This window comes from Eumetopias jubatus, unplaced genomic scaffold, assembly GCF_037043125.1.
Source record: "Eumetopias jubatus isolate StellerSeaLion01/CBP00866 unplaced genomic scaffold, mEumJub1_p1.0 scaffold_4, whole genome shotgun sequence".
Taxonomy (NCBI): domain Eukaryota; kingdom Metazoa; phylum Chordata; class Mammalia; order Carnivora; family Otariidae; genus Eumetopias; species Eumetopias jubatus.
The window spans coordinates 145,020,196-145,040,853 of NW_028274810.1; the positions used below are offsets into that span (position 1 = coordinate 145,020,196).

General features: G+C 35.2%; 1 protein-coding gene and 1 pseudogene across 6 annotated transcripts in view; one reads left to right on the forward strand and one right to left on the reverse strand.

Moving 5' to 3' along the window:
* The window catches only part of VPS13B (vacuolar protein sorting 13 homolog B), a 750,734-nt gene that overhangs the window by 486,467 nt on the left and 243,609 nt on the right, over positions 1-20,658 (reverse strand). The gene's annotated exons all lie outside the window — the stretch shown is intronic.
* On the forward strand, positions 16,884-17,416 carry LOC148164615 (large ribosomal subunit protein eL21 pseudogene; annotated as a pseudogene).

Below are 20,658 nucleotides of genomic sequence, written 5' to 3' on the forward strand. Positions count from 1 at the left end.
GTTTAAAAAAGAGAGGGAAGAGTAGATATACCTCACAGGATTGTTGTGACATTTAAGTAATCTAATGTATGCACACAGCATGGGATGATGTCTGGCACATAGTAAGTGCTCAATAATTACTTGTAGTTAGTCATAAAGGAGTTGAATCAATTTAGAAAAATTTAAATTCAAATAGAACATATGGTATATCTAAATATACCAACCTGACTAAAAACTAGAAGCACACTTCTTAAAATACTCTTCTGTAGAGAGCTCAAAGTTAGCGTGGGCTACAAAGATGTTTTCAGGGGTGCCTGGGTGGCTCAGTCGGTTAAGCGTCTGCCTTCGGCTCAGGTCATGATCCCAGGGTCCTGGGATTGAGCCCTATGCGTCAGCCTCCCTGCTCAGTGGAAAGTCTGTTTCTCCCTCTGCCCTTCCCCTGCCCCCACTCCTGCTCACTCTCATTCTCTTTCTCTCTCTCTCTAATAAATGAATAAAATCTTTAAAAAAAGATATTTTCAGCAAGATGTGGAGGGGAGAAATGAAGTAACCGCCATATTTCACACTGAGAATGCGAGCAATGGCAAGAGGTGGTACTGTTGCTCACGTATGTCTCTGCTGATCTGCTGGTCACCTAGTTAGCACAGGTTTGCAGCCAGCCCCATGGCAACTCCAGCTTTTGCCAAACCTCTGCCTTCAACTTCTCTGACTCCAGGACTAGGAGCACTGTTCATTGTTAGCTATGTGATAAAGGATACCATATTCTCTCACAAGATACCTGTATCATCAAAGTTGGAAATATTAAGAGACCAAGTTCCACCAGTGCTCACAGGTTCCCATTTGTCTTTGCTTCCCTAAGCTTAATTCATGTCTGTCTTCCCTTCTTGACTTTCTGCCTTGCTGATTTCAGGTGACAGCACCAAACAGAAAAGAAACAACTTCCACAGATAGTTTAAACCAAGTGCCTCTTATCAATATTATAAAACTCACGGTTGAGTATGGAGAATCTTTTTAATAAATCCCTTCTATGTGTATCTCCTAGTGGTCTACTTCTTTGATTAAACCTTGACTGAAGCACAATTTCTTTTTTTTTTTTTAAAGATTTTATTTATTTGACAGAGACACAGCGAGAGAGGGAACATGAGTGGGAGAGGGAGAAGGAGGCTTCCCAATGAGCAGGGAGCCCAATGCGGGGCTTGATCCCAGGACCCTGGGATCGCGACCTGAGCCAAAGGCAGATGCTTAATGACTGAGCCACCGAGGCGCCCCTGAAGCATAATTTCTATAAGGTGCACATTATGTATTGGTTGAGAATATTCAATTACACTATAAATTAAAAAAAAAGATGGATAAAATTCCTAAGAAATGTTAACCATAGACAGTAAATTAGTATCTCATGAGATACAGGTAGGTAGAACTCATAAAATGTGTAGCAAGCAGCTTATAAAACACAGGTAGAAGTCACAAGACATGTTAAACATAGATAATAAACTAGTAGTCCGTAAGGGTCAAAGGAGAGAAAACATAAACATTGCATGCCACAGGATGTTGGTAGTGTGGTCTGTCCCGCTAGCATCCTATCCTAAATGTGCTGACTGCCTTCTCTCTACCCTCTTGCTTCTCACTTGTGTTCTGATCTTGATTGCTCTCTGATGCAAAATTTTGCATATATTTGACTTGCAACCTGCTTTAGAGAGTTAGTGATTTACTGACTATTTTGGAAACAAGTCCATGACAGGCAATATTTTAAGTTGAAATTGCTGTGTGAGGATTTTGTTAACCTGACACTGTGAAAAAATTAAATATATACTATAAGTAATTTTACAGTGTAAAATATATAACATGTGATCAAAAAGTTTTGATAAGAGGCACTTTAGCTTTTATCAAACAATTCTGGTACAGTGCATTCTGAAATAACAGCCCCATGATAACTACTCCAAAATGCCCACATAAACAGCCTAAAATCTGCACAACTAACATTAAATTTGTTATCTTATTGAGAGATTGGAATAACCAAGTAAAACAGGAATACTGAAAAGCTGAATGGAATAAAAAGGCTAATATTTGGTGGAGAGGAAATAGGTACTCAATAATTATTTACTTCAACAGCTTGAGAAAGTGAAAACTATCATGAGAGATTGCACTTGCTTAAGTTTAATTACTTTCCCATGTTCATACCATTGCTTGGCTTCTAAGTTTCAGAAAAAGAGTTTGATCAACTGCTGAGTTAAAAAGCTTTCCTACTGCTTTTATCTTTCAGAAAAGCTACTGTCTACAAAGACCTCCCCCAAGAAGCATGGAGTATGAACTATAGGACTGCTCATGTCTGGTTGCTTGTATCCCAGCCTGCATTCATTACTTCACCCCATTAACATTCCACGCTGAGAGTCCTTTGCCAGTTTTATGAGGCGAAACCACAAAATGTCAGGTTAACAAAATCCTCACCCAGCAATTTCACCTTAAAATACTGCCTGTCAAGGACTTGTTTCCAAGATATTCAATAAATCACTAACTCTATAAAGCAGGTTGCAAGTCAAATAAAGGCAAAAATTTGCATCCTAGAAAATCAACATTAATCAGAACTCAAGCTGATTATTTAGAACTACAACTTTATGGAGGAGAGTACAGCGGTATGATTTTAAGTGTATCTGGTAGCCTATCTCAGTTTTCAATTGTGCATACACTTACACATTTGTACTTTTATAATTTATACATTTCTAACTCTCTATTACAACCACTTCCAATCACCCAGACACCTGATTTGAGTCAGCATGATATAGAGAGCTTGGAGACATCAACATACTGGTTCAATTCCTGGTGCTGCCACTTATTAACTCTGTGTCTTTGAGATGGTTAATAACTTCCCTAAGTAAGAAACCTCATCTCTGCATGTATTGTCATGGAGTTAAAAAGTCAGGGTGAGTATGAAAGGAAAAAAGTAAGTGAAAGGAACAGTTTGTGGCATAAGCATAAGTGAAAATAATGCCTATTAAATGCACCCACCTACACTTTTCCCTTTGTTCAACAGGAATGACAGAATATGAATTGGCCCATTGGCCAAGCCTATGTACTATCTGATCATCCTCCAAGTTAATGATCACTAGCATTGCTAGTATTTGGCTTTCATGACAATTATTAAACCATGGCGTATAACTATGCTATAAGCAAGTATCTTTAAGTAGAATAGCCCATGCTTGAATATATATCTTCACACTCCCTTGTTGACCATGCTACAGACCTCTGAAGAAGCTTCACAGTGGATTTTATCCACTCTTAGACTACCAAAATGGACAGAAATTTATTCCACAGAAACTTGAAACCTACATTATACCTGGGCTGGGGTTAGTTGCCTAAGAGTTCCCTCCATAAATATTTATTGAACAACTATGAAGTACCAGGCATTACAGCTTTCTCAGAACTGTCATCAGGTCCTGGAGAGGACCATCACTTTTCCAGGACTTAACTGGCTCTACCAGAAAAATGCGTAGGAAAGTCGAGGGCCCCAAACTGAAGAATGTGTATCGCCTAGGGAACTGACATGAGAGCAGGTCACATTCACTGTCCCATACTAGTTTCCCAAAGGAAAGTAAATCATACTCCGATTCTGTTCAATACTTTTCTGATAAAAATGTATTTATATAGGTCACGCTAATGACCTTTGTGATTTAGTACAGGGTGCAGAGGTTAACATACACCAGAGTGAACTATCAAGGACTTAAGAATATTTAAGAACCATTGCTGTATGTTTTCCATGCGTCCTTGTTTCCATACTAATAATTACTATTCCTCTTCTTTTAATCCAATTTTTCCAAATTCCTTTGTGAATGCAGATAAAATAGAACAGGAGAAGAAACCAATATGCAACTCTTACAACAGCTAAGGCTTTGTATATTTATGCCTCCCACTCCCCCCAAAAAATATACAAATCTTTGATATAGACATGGGACTATATTCATATTAAATTCCCAATTCAACAATTCAGTGACCATTCATGCTCTCAATCTTATAAGCAAACAAATTTAAAAGAAAACTGATCAATATTAAAAATGCAAATATAACACTGTAATCATTGTTCACATTAGACTACTAGGACCAAAAACCATGAACACTCCTCCAGTTAAAATTTTACTTTTATCTTTCTCTTCTGTTCTCCTAAGTAAAGATTCAGAAACTATTTTTATACACAAAATTACATTTATACATCCAGAGCAACATAAAGATCAGCAACATAGTCTTGGTTACCCAAAACCTCAGAAAACAGAGTCTATACTTGAGAATAAACTGTCCTCTGCAATTAAGTGAAAACATTAGTGATCTAGTAGAACCTTAAATCTTACTTATTAAACCTGGTCTTACTAAATGAATACATTTTAATAGAGCACCTATACATTTTAGTGAGGTAGGAGATCTTAAGTAACTCATGAAAAATGTAACTAAATTATTTAGCCATATACTATTAGTAAAGAGCAGTCAATAACAAATGACTCTAAGAACGAAGTTATATAAATAAAGACAAAAGCAAGCAAACTAACAACTGGGGTTCTCATCAGAATGATACAACTAAAGGAGGACACCGACTTTGGACACAGGCAAATAGACCTGATTTTATCGTGTTCCCTAACACTGAAAAGCAACCTGTTCGGCTTCCCACAATATATTATGACACAGAAAGCAAAGAGACTTCTTAGGAATTTACACTTTGATCAGCAACTCAGAGGACACAAAATCCCACCTTCTTTCCTGCGTACACACAAAAGAAATCTAAGAAGTCCAGAAACCCCTTATGTTGCAAACAGATAGAAATGAGATTGAATACAATTGATTATGTGTTATGACTAAGTCTTAATCCTCACAATATCCCATATCACATTTCTTGTATGGTAGGAGTTAAAGAAATGCTCCATAAGCTTACTAAGCAAAACAATGAAATATCATTTGCAAGTGAAGTGAAATTATAAATGCTATTCAAATGCAAATTTAAAATAAGCAGTCACAGCACTGGAAATGAATAAAATTTTATCTGATTTAAGTGTAAAAACTAAGAATAAAGATTTATCTGAGAGAAAGCAACAGAGAGAAAGAAGCTGACTCCCTGCTGAGCGTGGAGCCCAACAAGGGGCTTGATCCCAGGAGCCTGAGATCATGACCTGAGCTGAAATCAAGTGCTGGACACTTAACCAAATGAGCCACCCAGGTGCCCCAAAACTGAGAATAGATTTAAAATATTTTAACTTTTTAACAGGTAAAAAAAAAAACACATGGTCATTATCTAAAATACTCATGAACTTATTTAAGCTAATTCAGAAAATTGTACTTAAAAGAATCTTCAGGTTTTAAAACAACCTAAAACCATATGAACCAATGTGAATTTTAATCAGATAGATTCTCAGTAATTTAATGGAATGCTCCAGAAATAGCCTTTGGTAACAGAATCTGCAACTGACAATATAGCTACTTTTCTTGTAGAAGTGACCAAATGTTTAAAGACAACTGGTTAAATCATATGAATGCTAAACATTTATCTAGCTTTAAAGATTGCAGCAATCACCGGCTCAAAACCAAACTTAAACTCTTAGTAACCAAAGGTCAAGGGCAAGCAGATTTGCAAAAGTAGCCAATGCCTGACCCAAAGGTGACCTGGAAGAAAAAAAGGAAGAGAAAACAGAAAATTTTAGCATTTTTCACACTGCGAATATCCAAGCAAAGTGACTGCTTTAAAAACTTTTGTTCAAGATAATCATATATTTATGTGGGTTAAAATTTTAAAAAACATTTGAGGAAAACCACAGTATTGGTAAGGTTCATCATTCTATAAAATGCAGAGCAGCATTTACAGATTAAATGCTTCCTCTTTTAAATAAATTGGACGGCAATTTAAGAAGGAAGACTAGGAGTTCCTTCCAACATTTTCAAAGTAATCAGTCTCATTAAAATTGCCAGAAGTACTATTCCATCTTAGTCTTTTAGTAGGTAGTTTGAATTAAGTAGGATAAAAGTTAAACAAGTCAAATAACAGGAGAAAGATAGCAAATATTTACCCAGGAAGCACAATACATAAACTTTACTTGGCCAAAATCACAGGAAGAAGAAAAAGAGCTAAAAAGGAGGAAGAAATTATTGGTGCGTTATTTTAAAAATCTATGTAACAAAGATCAGGATTAACAAAGGACGTAAGGTCCTGAACCTTTTACCATACCCTCCACCATCACCCTGACATTAGCAAAACAACATAAATGAGTAAGAAAAACATTAAGATTCCAGGAAACTAATGTACTTAGAGGTAGACCCTTATCCACAGGTCTCTTTCAAATGGAAAGCAAACCATCATATTTTGATTTTAATACTCTCTGGGAAACTGGAGCCTTAATCCCAAAGAGACAGCATCCTCAATTAAGATTCACAAATTCCACAACACAAGAAGACACAGATGACAGGTCTGGAGCCTATTGTAAGCAATCACTTCCTCACATACTTCCAATATTGGAACACAATGTGACACACAGGAGTTCAATAATAACAGTTAGCAAGTATTTATTAAGTTCCTACTAGTACTGAGAAATAGCATGGTGATTAAAAGAGACACAGTCCCATCCACATTAAGCACATGTCAAGTACCTAAAATTTAACATTTTATCTACTTAATTCTGTAAGATATCATCTTCCCAGTTTTCCAGAAAGGAAACCAGGGCCAAGAGAGGTTAACTACCTTACCCAAAAGTCAATAGGAAGTCAGTAAGTAGAAGACCTTAAATTCAAATCCAATACTATGACTCTTGCTTGCATCCTGTATCATTTGTTCTACAGTCAGTATATTCTATATGAGGATTGTACCACCCTCTAGGGGCATTTTTGGAAATTAGTGTTTCTGGTTGTCACAATCATTAGGAGACACTACACACATCAGGTATCAACCAAGAGTGTTAAAAGTCGTCCAATGCTCAATACAACAAAGAACGGTCCTGCATCCTCCACAGTTTTCAAATATCCTGCCAAGCATTTGTGTGAATGAAAAATTTGTTTATAATTACTTGAACCTAGACTCTAACTCCATTTTACATCAAAACACAGAGTGGTTTTCACCCACTTTTAAAAAATCCCAAGAGTTCCAGAAATTTAACTATCACTATACAGGAGAAAAAATATGAATCATTGAGAATTTGACCAAGAGGTGTTTACCATTTCAGAAAATCACATCACTCATGACTATTTCATTTGAGTGTTTGCACTGCCAATTTATCAAACATGGAGGCAGGCAGGACTTATAAATGTCCCAAAATAACATCTGTGGCAGGCAAAATGTCTTATCATATCTTCTAGTTACATTCTAGATATTAAAATATATATAAATTACTTTCCTCTTATTTCTCACTTAATCGGATTATGATATTATATTGATTTCTCCATAAGTTATCAGCTTAAAAAGGTACGTTAACTATGAATTTTACATCAAGATAGCAAAGAGCTTTAGAAATACCGGTCATAGAAAGGGGCATTAGATCTGATAGGGTTGAGAACCACTACACTGTATCATTGTGCCCCTAACTGAGACACAACTAGGCTATATCCTTGGGCTCATTATAACACAATTGGAACCATCCCAATTAAAAGAATCAATTCTACTCATGAAGATTTTTCATATGCTACCCTAGATGGCAAGATGGTTCCTTATATTGAACTAAAGTTCCTTATTCTAGAATTCAAATTTGTTTATCCTGTCTCAAGATGAGATCCATGCAGGACAGGAATAGCTAAACTAAAGGAACTATACAGAGGCTATATTTTATCACTGGAGTAGGTCAATATCTCTCTTATTTACTTATTTATTTACTGTTCAATGAATGTTTGTTCACAGAATGGTAACTGATTCCAAAGCATTCTTATTTAACATCAGTATGTTCATGAACTGAATAATCCAATACACCTGTTTTATAAATGTCTTCTCACAATTTTCTGATTGAGTACATAGACCCAAATATTACTCCTATCCAATATGAAAATTCACAAAAAAGAAGCCTTAATTTGCAAAGGTAGTAAATTAGAGCAGTCATACAATGGCAAGAGCTTAATATCTGAGTTTGAAAACTAGAGTCAAGGTTTAAAATGTTAATTGTGAATTAAAGTTTTCCAAGGGTCCTCTAATTTTCCTAACACAAAATATAATAGTTGTTTAAAAATATATATATGTCTAAAGGAAACAAGTATCCTTTACTGGTTTATGTATTTTACAGAACCTTGGTACATACACTTAGATTATGACAAAACTTTTTAAATTTTTATTTATTTATTTATTTTTAAGAAACAGAGAGTAGGGGGGGTGGGGCAGAGGGAGAAAGAGAATCTTAAGTAGGCTCCACACCCAGCCCGGAGCTCAATGCGGGGCTAGATCTCACAACCCTGAGTTCACGACCTGAGCTGAAATCAAGAATCAGGGGCTTAATCGACTGAGCCACCCAGGTACCCCAAAACTTTTTTAAAAGAAGGAGTTGGACAATTTTTGACCCATTGCAAATTCTTGTTTTACAGAAGCCTTCCAATACCTCTCACTTCACAGATAAGACTAAGGTGCCACTGATTATATAATGCTTTAGTGGTTCAGCTTCTCTAGACCTTTTTCTAAAGTTCAGGTCAAAGGCTTCTCACTAAATGACTGTGCAAGATACACTGTGTTGTACTGCCACATCTGGGATCATGATCAAAAAGTCTTGCTTATAAATATGGCAAGCAATACAGATGGAGCCATTTCCACTTTTAGCCACAGAAGATGACCTTCAAAGTTCATTCTATGCCACCAGTGAAGTAGCTCCCAGGCCATGTACCATTTCCTGTTGCCTCCATGCAGTTGCTTTTTGGTTACATCATTGCCCCTACATTTTATTATATCTAAGATATTAGTAATTCTCTGACGAAGCATAAAAGAAAAGTTTTTTTTTTTTAAAGATTTTATTTATTTATTTGACAGAGACAGAGATAGCGAGAGCAGGAACACAAGCAGCGGGAGTGGGAGAGGGAGAGCAGGCCTCCCGTGGAGCAGGGAGCCCAATGTGGGGCTTGATCCCAGGACCCGGGGATCATGACCTGAGCCGAAGGCAGACGCCCAACGACTGAGCCACCCAGGCGCCCCATAATAGAAAAGTCTTGCATAAAAAACTGATACAAAAAAGCTGCTGGTGTAATGGGAAATAAGAAATAAGGCCACCAAGCAAAAAGAGAGTTTGTTTGACTTAAGATGTATATTGGGCAGAGACACAAAAATCTTTGGGAATTTGAACCATAAACTAATATTTATGTAGATGTGCAGTCTGAATCCACACTACAAGTGAAGTCCAAAAAATTCTCAAGCAGACAACTTAACTTATGGTCAGCCCAAGTTGTAGTGCCACCAGATTAGCAGCAGAAGCAAAGAGATATCTTCTCTAGAAGAACTTGACCTCAACTCAGGCTGGTAGCAATTGTTAGAAATCATGGATTATACCAGGACTCCTCTAAATTTAAAAGATCTTAAAATACAGAAAATTGTAAAACTAATAACCAATGAAATAGTACATAAGGGCTTTCAGAATTAACAAAAACAAATGAAATTATAGTTAGGGAATAGAAAAAAAGGGACTCAGTATCTCAACATTAGAGGGCTTTCAAAAAAGGAAAATAAAAAACCAAAGTTCTAGCTAGGAAATTACAGTTTCTTGTGCATAAACTGGAAGCACCTCTTTCTTAAGGAGTAAAGTAAGATGGAAAAGTTTCAAAACCTTTCTTTGCCTTTATATGTGTCATTTCCTGTAAAATTATATAACTGCACAAGCTATAAAGCTCAAGGATAGTAATTTCTAACAGTTTTTAAAAGTCAAACTGAAAAGTCAACTTTTTTTGAAAAGTTAACATTTTAAAAATACAGCTAAAAAGGAAATTAAAGCTTAATCCCATTATCTCTAAGTCAAATATGCAAACCTATACATATATGAAAAAACATAGAATACATATATGAAACACTGAATTATTGTTGCTCTTTATCAAAAGATTAAAGATGACAGGTGAATTTTTGTGTGCCCTTTAATGTTAACCAGATTCAGATTCACAATTTTATCAGTACTGAACCCATTATTACCTCTTTGACAGATCCATAAGAGGGTGTTCTTTTACTCATGTACTAATACTTGTTTAATTGAGTTAATTAATCACAGCCTAGCCAAAATATCTCAAACAGACCTCACACAGCATTCAAAGTGTAGCTTGAAATCTAACCCTCCCTCCCTTTTCTTTAAACTGGCTCAGGGGATGAAGTCAATAAATTGTCAATTAATAACATACTTGCTTTGATGATTCTTCAGTAATTTACTGTCATCCCACTTCATAAATTTTTTAGTAAAAGTTCCGGGATTTCAAGTAAGATACCTCTTCCATGGGAAAACTCAGTTTAAGAGTTTTCTGCTGCCAATAAACCAATAAGACAAACTGGCTGATAATCCTCCCACACAATACCGTGTAGGTATAAGCACTCAACCAGTGAAAGTTTAATTTGTTCCGCCAATGGCACAGAAAACCACTCAAATTTATTCACTAAATAGATCTGAACATTAGTCTCTTACTTTTAGTTAAGGCCTAGGTTAAACTAGGTTATTCATAGACAAAAACAGTCTTGAACCTAGTAGTGTCAGTACAATAAACATAACTATCCCATCCGCTACCAGAGCTAAGGTGCTCCACTATTTATATGGTAAATATATCATATATATCATATATATCAAATATATCTATCAACTTCTAACAAGAATTCACTGCTACCCAAGGCCAGCCTCCCCTAAACCTAACATTCTCTTCCCACTGAAGTCAGATACCCCTAAACAATAATGAAGACATATAATCCCTACCACATTAGCCTTTCTTGCACTCTAGACATCACCTTTACCTCCTGTCCACGAAGCCCTGACCTCTGTACTCAGATTCTTAGCCTTTACCCACTCCCAGGGCAAACTCCCTAACGTACTTATCCTGCCCATCCAGCCTCTTAACCTGTAATGCCAATCCCTGACTTCATGTCCTCCTCCAAGGACTAGACTTCTAACCAATTTGCCAAATGCCCTTAAATCAGCTCAGTGAACCCTCTTCACATTTATTACAATGAATATGCCACATATGGAGGGAAACTTTTATATATCTAGTCATCTGATAAAATCAACAAATATGTATTACTAAAATAAAAAATTAAGAATTAAACAGAGTGGTGCTCTAAGTAGGCTAAATGAGAGACACTTTAAGTAGGCTCTACACCCCTCATGGGGCTCGAACTCATGACCCTGAGATCAAGTCGCATGTTCTACTGAGCCTGCCAGGTGCCCCGAGAGACACTTTTGACAGTGACTAGTACTCATGAGAACAGACAAGAACAAATTGTTGTTGTCAAAGTGCTAAGTAAATAATAGGAGGAAATGCACAGAATGACTGTCAATTGGGCAAAAGCTTGGGTTTCAGTCCATTTCCTTATTTTTGCCTCTTGAGAATTTCTAACTATTAGAAATTAATTCTCATTATCTCCCATTAAAGACAAATTTACCATGTGACCATTACCAAAGATGTTACTCTCATTCAAAACCATTTTGTAACTGAACAAACTTTTATTGAACATCAACTATACACCTAAACCTATATATTAAACACTAAGAGATAAATAAGAAGGGGACCTGGCTGGCTCAATCTGCATGCGACTCTTGATCTTGGGGTCTTGGGTTCAAGCCCCACGTTGGGTGTAGAGCCTACTTTACAAAAAAAAAAAAAAAAGATAAATAAGAAAGAGTCCCTGTATTTAGGCTGCTCATAATTTAGTGGAAGACAATGACAAAAAATAGTCATAATTTTTGATAAGTGCTTTAATAAAATACTCAGAAGAGGTTATAGAATGCAGAGAATAAGCAAACATGAGGGGCACCTAACTTGCCTTAGGAAAGAAATTTGCAAATTAATTTTCAATGGAAGTCATGCTTCAGTTGAACAGAGTGGGGAAGAGAAAAGCAGGGAGAGCTTCCTATGCACTGAATTATATACACAAATGAAAATGGCATTTTATGGAACTGAAAATGGTTCCACACAGTGGGAGAACAGTGTGCATATGAAAACGTATTATACAATATTAGAGTTGTAGATACTGCTAAGAAGTCTGAACTTTATCCAGAAAGCAGTGAGGGAGTCATTAAATAATATTTCAAAAGGAAGTGAAAGGATCAGATTTGTCTTACAGGAAAGTTTTATAGAGAAGCCTTAGGATTTAGTGACTACACAAACAGGAAAGATGGGAAATGAAGGAAGGGAAAAATTTAGGGCAATCCCTAGGTTTCTGATTGGACTGATAATACCACCACTCATGGATACAGAAGAATACAGGTCAAAGTGCAAGCCTGAAGTAAAATGGGAGAAATGAAGTTAGAAGTGCTGAGTCTAAGGTGCCTGTGAATTATCCAAGAGAAATTTTTTCAGAGATAACCAAAGATTCTGCTGCTCAAGGAAAATGTTGGCGTTATGAATGTTAGGGGATAGTATAAATTTAACATTTTATCTTTACAAAACTGATTGGAACAATCCAATGCTGGACACACAATATCAACTCCTTTTAGCCACTGGAATCAATGCTTTATTCTATGAAAAAAAAAATGGTTTTCTTTTAAAGCAATTATATTTGCCAAAAGAAAATATGAACTTCATTAAAATTCTCCTTCTTTCCTTCTACGTGAATATCCTCTCGTAGCAAAGTGATAGATAAACCAGGAAATAAAGACTACTTTTTTCGGTTGAGTTCCAGTCACATACTTTTGTCATTACAATGATAACTACTAATATCTGAATGTGCCAAATCTTATTCTAAATGCTTTATGTACATGAGTTCACTTAATCTTCATGATAAGCTTATGACACAGATACTGTTATTATTCCTATCTTACCAATGAGAAAACAAAGTTACTGAAGAGTCAAGAAACTTGCCCGTGATCATAGAGATAGGACATAGTGGAGCCAGGAATCCATCTGATTTCAAAGCCCATGCTTTTAACCACTATACTATGCCATCTGTCATAAATGATATTGCTCTAATAAATTAGGATTATGCAAACATCAAAATTTACTCAGAAGCTATGGAGAACTACAGATAGAAACAAATTAGGAGATAAGAATGGATAAGCAGATCTCCCTAGTGAGAAATCTTTACTGTATCTTTACTTAATGAGAATCTTTCAGGCACTGAGCCACACTCAGCACTAAATAATCACACAAAAGAAACAAGCACTCTCAAGCTGCATTGTGTGAGAGGCTATACACAGGATTTCTGTAGCTGCTTCAAAATCTTATTACTACTAGAATTTCACTTTTGGATTCACTGATCCCAGAATGCAAGAGGTTTCAAAATATTTAAAACATTCTTCATTCTTAATGACACCTCAATTCCTTTAATGGTGGTATCACTATAGAGAAAATACAGCCAGTGATGAAGTTAAAGCGCAGTATGAATTACAAGGAAATCTGAACTGTATGGGAAATGTGTGCCCATTGTCCCTAGCACTAATTTCGCAAAATAATCATGCTTTCTCTATCTCTTCTCTCTCTCAACTGCTTTTAAATGACAAATTAAGACCTTTTCATCATGTTATTCAGAGGGCCTAATTTTTACTGTATTCAGCATCAAAATACTGAAATGCTAATCTGAAGCACTAGGAATTACTAAAAGTAACTAGGCATTATCCTAGTAATCTGGCTGGAGAGTATGGGGCAATGGCTAGGTTAAGTATACTAATGGGCAGAAAATTCATTCTCATCAAACCCCTGAATGATGTCTTGATAGCAGTCTTGGTGCAGAAAATCTGGATTCTTAGACTGAGGTCCCTCCGAGACAGCTGAAGTAAGGTGCTACAGAGAGACAGAACTATAGTTCTGCTTGATACTATGAGTAGTAATTTAGTAGATGGGAAAACATAATCAGTTAAATTGAGAAGTCATAAGAAAGAATACATCTATACCTTAAACATTTTAAACATAAAACATAAATATACACTCTTCGCACTAATCTTTAGATGCAGATAAAGCCAAGAACTTCAAATTCAAGTTCTGCCTTATCTTACATAAACACCTTTAATGGATCATGTAACAATTACAAAAAATAAAGTTCCTGTTCCACAAGGGAGTTATTGTGGTAAAATGGGATAGCACCCTTAAAATGGTGCCTGACACTAATGAGCACCCAATAAAAGCATTAAATATTTCAATTATATGCACAGAAATTCATTTATAAAAATGATATCTATATTAATATATCTGATCTTTTTAATAACCTTATGAAGTAGGCTAGTATTTATTAATATTCCCATTTCCCAGTTAAGAATACTCGAGGTACACAGCACACACTGACAAACACCCAATAAATGATAGAGCTGAGGTTCGAACCCAGGACTAGAGGAATGCAGGCAATTGCCTTGAACAGGTTAAGTGAAGAAAAAGGAGAACTAGTAAGGAAATACAGAAAAAGCCATCATATCTGCAAGTCAACTCCCTTTCCATAACACCTAGGCTGGAAAAAACAAAGCATTTAGGATCTGGAAACCTGTACTCGTACTCAAACATCTACTAGAGTTGGTCACAAACTGATTTGTGGGTACAGCAACAACTTTAAGTTACTACTTACTGTGTTGAATAAAGTCTAAGCAGATTTCAAAGAACCAAAAAAAAAAAAAAAAGAGCCATTTGTTTGGGATACAGAAGACACCCAACATAACAATGTTACCATGTTGCAGTCACATACTGTTACAGTATTTACAACCAAACTCTACTGAGATTTTTAACTGACAAAATTATCTCTCAAAAGTTGACATAAAATTAATTAGAATGAGTGACCTGTCGTTTACCAAAAAGCAGATTAACAGCCCATGTGCTACTCACTGAGGAATAACCAGAGACAAAGGAGCTAGGTAGTATTTTGGAACTGGAGTTAAGAGAGAGATTAGCAAACAAGAACACATGAACTGATGGAATCCTGCATAATTGTGTTCACCCTTGGCTTTACACAAACACACACACACACACACACACAATTTGCTTAGAGATCTAAAATAAGACGGTTGTAGGGAAGGATATCAAAGGATAGGACTCAAAAGAAGGAGATTTAAAGATTTATAAACACAAGTCTGATCTTGTAAATAAAACTCTTCTTTGTGGCCCATGCTCCTTTTCTAGATCAGCAGGTTATAATTACACAACCACGTATCAAAACAGCAAAGCAAACTACTTAGCTCATGTTAATTCCGAATTTTTTTTAATGTAAGGACAGACTAAGAATCTACAAATTTAGCAGAATAAAAAACTAAAAACATAAATTCACATTAAATATGGAATCATTCTGTTGATGAAAATAAAAAAACACTAGTAATAAAAAAAAAAAAACTTGCCAAAACTGCATTAAGTACTTCACATACATAAGTTTTTGTAAGGTTTAGGTAAAATTAAGTAGTAGGTGCTAGCTCTTTATATTCACTACCTTTAATCTTCAAAACAAACCCTACAAGGGAGTGGATTTGTTTTACAAATTTGACATGGGAAAATGGACCTCAGAGAGATTTAAGTATATTTTCCAAGTCACAGTAACAGTAAAAGCAAATACATATTTGAAAACAAGTTTGCCTGATTCTGAAGTCCAATCTCTTTCTCCTAAATGATGCTGCAAATGAAACTGAAGAAATGATTTGCAAAATAATTCTGAGTAGACATAACTATTAAAACCTTCTAGAAAAAAATAAATTTACATGTCAGCGACTGAGCTATTTGCATGACCTCTCAGAAATTAAAAAATAGAGAGAGAATGTTACTGTTAATAATGTATTAAGACAAAGACAAGACTCATCTGAATTCTCTGCAAAGTTAACCATTTGCATTTTAAAATGTGTAGTTATACTTGCTTAGCACTAATTATTTGAAAAGTAAACTTAAATCGTTCTCAAGTGCAAAATACACCAAAATATGCTTTTAATAATTTACTTTGTTAGACAAGTTCACAAAGATGAATGTTAACAAAATTATTCCTATCATTTTTTTTACATTAGTACAAAATTAGAAAAATTCAAATACCCACCAATCATTCTACCAAGAAGAAATCAATTATATATGTAGGCACACAACAGAATGCTACAATGTCATGTAAAACTAGGATGAAAAGCTGTATTTATTATCATAGAAAGATGGCTTTTAAAACATGGGAGAGTGAAAAAGCAGGTACAGAAGAGAATATATGGTATGAAAATTATTCATGCAGGCTTGTGTATTTATACATGTAATCATATAAAAAGCATCTGAAAGCATGTGTGTCAAAATACCAACACTAGGGCGCCTGGGTGGCTCAGTTGGTTGAGTGACTGCCTTCGGCTCAGGTCATGATCCCGGAGTCCCGGGATCGAGTCCGCATCGGGCTCCCTGCCCAGCAGGGAGTCTGCTTCTCCCTCTGACCCTCCCCCCTCTCATGTGCTCTCTCTCTCTCATTCTCTTGCTCTCTCTCAAATAAATAAATAAAATCTTTAAAAAAAATATCAACACTAGTTAATCTTTAGGTCATAGTATTTCAGATGATGGCTAATAATTCTATACATTTTTCTGTTGTGTTTGAATTTTTGCATTAAGTATTGTAATAAAAGAGCATTTTCATTTTGAGAAAAAGAATGAATTAGCACATGATTTTACATAATATTCAACATGAACATGTGAGTAATGATATCTGTTATATAAACCCTTAGAAACATAATCAATCCATACAATTATTTCAAAAAACCCATTTGTTAGTTTTATAACAACAAAAATAGCTACACAAGTTTTCAAATTTTACCCAAAATAAAGTTACAAACACAATTACAAGTTTATTAAAAATGTATGGGTACCTTTCAGCCGGAACCGCCACCTTCCAGTAATTTGCCAAAATGACCAACACAAAGGGAAAGAGGAGAGGTACCCGCTATATGTTCTCTAGACCTTTTAGAAAACATGGAGTTGTTCCTTTGGCCACATACATGCAAATCTATAAGAAAGGTGATATTGTGGACATCAAGGGAATGGGCACTGTTCAAAAAGGAATGCCCCACAAATGTTACCATGGCAAAACTGGAAGAGTCTACAATGTTACTCAGCATGCTGTTGGCATTGTTGTAAACAAACAAGTTAAGGGCAAGATTCTTGCCAAGAGAATTAATGTATGCATTGAGCATATTAAACACTCAAAGAGCCGAGACAGCTTCCTGAAGCATGTGAAGGAAAATGATCAGAAAAAGAAGGAAGCCAAAGAGAAAGGTACTTGGGTTCAACTGAAGCGCCAGCCTGCCCCACCCAGAGAAGCACACTTTGTGAGAACTAATGGAAAGGAGCCTGAAATGCTGGAACCCTTCCCTATGAATTCATGGCATGATAAATGTAAAGAAAATAAAAGACCTCAAGACTGTAAAAATGTTTCTCTTAATTGAAAAAAAAAATGTATGGGTACTAGAACAACTTATGCTTTTCCTATCTTTGACTTGGTCTGGCAAAAGAAATGCTACGTACAGATGTAATACCTGAAAACATAATTAAAAGAGTCACAAAGAAGCCAAGTGACTCAATTCTAAACTCATCTTTAGTGTTAACACTTATTTACTTATATACATATTTTGCTGCTTTTATTTTGACATGATTTATGACCACTCAGATTGATTCTTTCAAATTCAGAACAGGACCCTTCTGACCATAAAAAACTAATATTTAACCTTTTTTATAACACATTTCAAAAATATACTTCTCTCATTACCTCTTTTCCAACTATATTGTTCAGAAGCATATCCTTAACCTGTACATAAAGTTATTACATAAGTAAATAACTATCATATGTATTAACCTATTACTTTCTGATAGATCTCCCTCTTTTCTACTGCTTAGTTATTATTTCTGCAAAATCTTCCCAGTATGGCACCAGCATAACGCCTCTAACTATATGAACATCAACTGTCTGTCAATGAGGATATTTTACACTTTTTAATCATGACAAATATTTGAACACATCAACTTAAATATACAAACTAGTCAACCATGGTATCTTCAATATTGTCATAACCATCAACTTAGCCACATGGTGCTTTTCTCATTTTTACATCTATGTGTTGGATACTGTCATAACATATCAATTTTGTTAGAAAGATTTTACTGTCATCTGCCTAAAAAAACACTGTAATAAATAACAATAATAAGCAAATTCCCTTGGTTTGTAACATGAATGGTGACCTCTTTAAAGGAGTATCTTTATACAATGGTCAACACAAAGATATTCAGTGCCTGGTACTGCAATCATTTAATACATTAAGAAACATTCAATGTGAGATCAAGTGATTTACACAAAGAATGGGTTCCATGGTTAGAAGTAGAATTCACGAGTAACGGCCTCCGCGTTACAGATACATTTCTTCATATAACATGAATGTCTCTTAGCTATGCTCTATCACTCCATGATATTTTCTAAAAATCCTCCTTAGACTTGGCACCAAAACAGTAGTGAAAAGAAGATAAACAAAAAGCACAAATAATTATTAACAGTTTTGTTTCTAAATAATTGTGATTAAAAATAACCCAGACTGTATTTAAGGAAATGTAAAAATTTTGCACACAAATGGATATAATATATAAAATTTACCCAGAAAAGCAAATATGTGAAGTATATCTTGTTACTCTTAAACACAAACACATTTTAGACTTCATTTAAAGTAAATAAGCTAACCTCTATTAATATATTTAAATTATTCTACATTTTTAGGGATCTGAGTACATATGACAAACATATAAGTATAATCATCGAGGTCTATGTGTTTAATTGTTATAAATTTTAAATGTACAATATGTAAATATGATCGTTTAAGCTACAAACTTCAGAGGCTTACATCAGAGGCTACAGTCATTAAAAGTAATGGATAAAGCTGGTCAGTAATTAAATTGATCACATCTCCCTGAAGGCCAAAAACCTAATGGATGACAACAGAGCTCAACATTTTCCAGCTGCTGAGGGGTAGAGGGTTTCAACATTTGGATGTATGTAGGCATCTTATTTTCCCAGGATTTCAAAGTTCACATGCAGGCTGCTGTTCAGCTATAATAAATGAGTAATTCAAGTAGGGCATGACTGCTTCTTGTACTAACTTGATAAAGATGTTTCACTCCAAATGCATCAACAGTTGTGTTAAGTCATCCTTTTCACAGGCTGACTGAGACCTACTTACGCTATGCTTTGTTAACAATGAATCCAATAAAAGGTGGGGGGCTTATTAACTTCTGCATTTGTTTTTCTAAGGCTAAAAATCAAGTTCTACTTAATAATTAACTCCCAGCTAAACCACATAAAAACTAAATACAATCTAATGGTCCCAATACTTATTTTAACTTTAAAAATTTGTCTTAGAAAACAAAAGCAGTAATAACAAATATCCTAAATACTTTATATTTTATAATCACGTTATAAAATAAAAAAATTTTAAATACATTTTTTTGATTATAGTTATCTGAATATACTGAAATACTTTAGAAAGAAAATTACTTCACCATAAATATGTACTAAACACTTTTTGAACAATTACACATTTTATACTTCTACAAAAATATGGCCTTGAACTAATAATTACCAAACATCTAAAACTAAGCAGTATAGGACAATTAAAAGTACTTGTAATGCTTAACCAATAAATTTTCATCTTATATGCAGTCTTCTATCATTCCAACTTAAATATCAAACCCTCTTTGAAAAACCTTTGTAGTATCATTAAATCCTCCCTTCCTGATTCAAATTAACCTTTCTCCTCTATTTTCAGATAGTATATTTCTCCCAACCAATTGCAGCATTTGGCAAGCTTGTTCTTAGAATTAGCTGTATGTGTATACAACTTAATGGGGCTCTGTACTGAATATCTTTTTCATCAGCTGCTAGCAGTGTTGTGCACGCAGCTAGCATCCAATAAATAAAATTAAATAGAATTCAATAAACTGAATAATCAATGATTGGGGTCTGAATTTCTCCATAGTCTTTGCTCTTTGGTGTGATGGTTAAGAGTATGAGTTCTAAAGTCAAACTGCTTGGGCTTGAGTTAAAATGCTTGGAATAATTCCTGCCACACAGGAAGAACTAGAAAAATATTAGTATTATACCAATTGCCTCTATCACCTTAACAAAACTTGCTTCCTGTTCCTTTGTTCCTCATCTCAGTGAAAGGGGCCGTACTGTGTACCCAGTTCTCCAAATTAGAACCCTGGATGTTTACCTACTGTGCCCTTTCCCTTAGCCATCATCTTCAATTAACCATCTTACTAATTTCAACACATTACAATCCCAAAAATGTGTGTAACTCTCTTCATTGACATTATCCTTTCCTTCATTGCAACATTCTCCTACCTGGTCTCCCTGCCTCCTGTCTTTTACCCTCAACCACCCTGCTCCCTAAATTGGTTTGTAAAGTATAAATATAATAAAAATATAACTGCTCCCTTTAGCACTCAGTCCAAAACCTTTAAAATGGCTTTCAAGGCCTTTCATAGCCCACAGAGATTGCTGATCTCATCAGGCATTAACCCTTATCATGCTCCAGTTCCATTCTAAGCTGTCATTCCAGGGAACTTAGTTGCAGGTTCCTGAAACCTGACCCATTGTTTCTCCTCTAGCTCCTA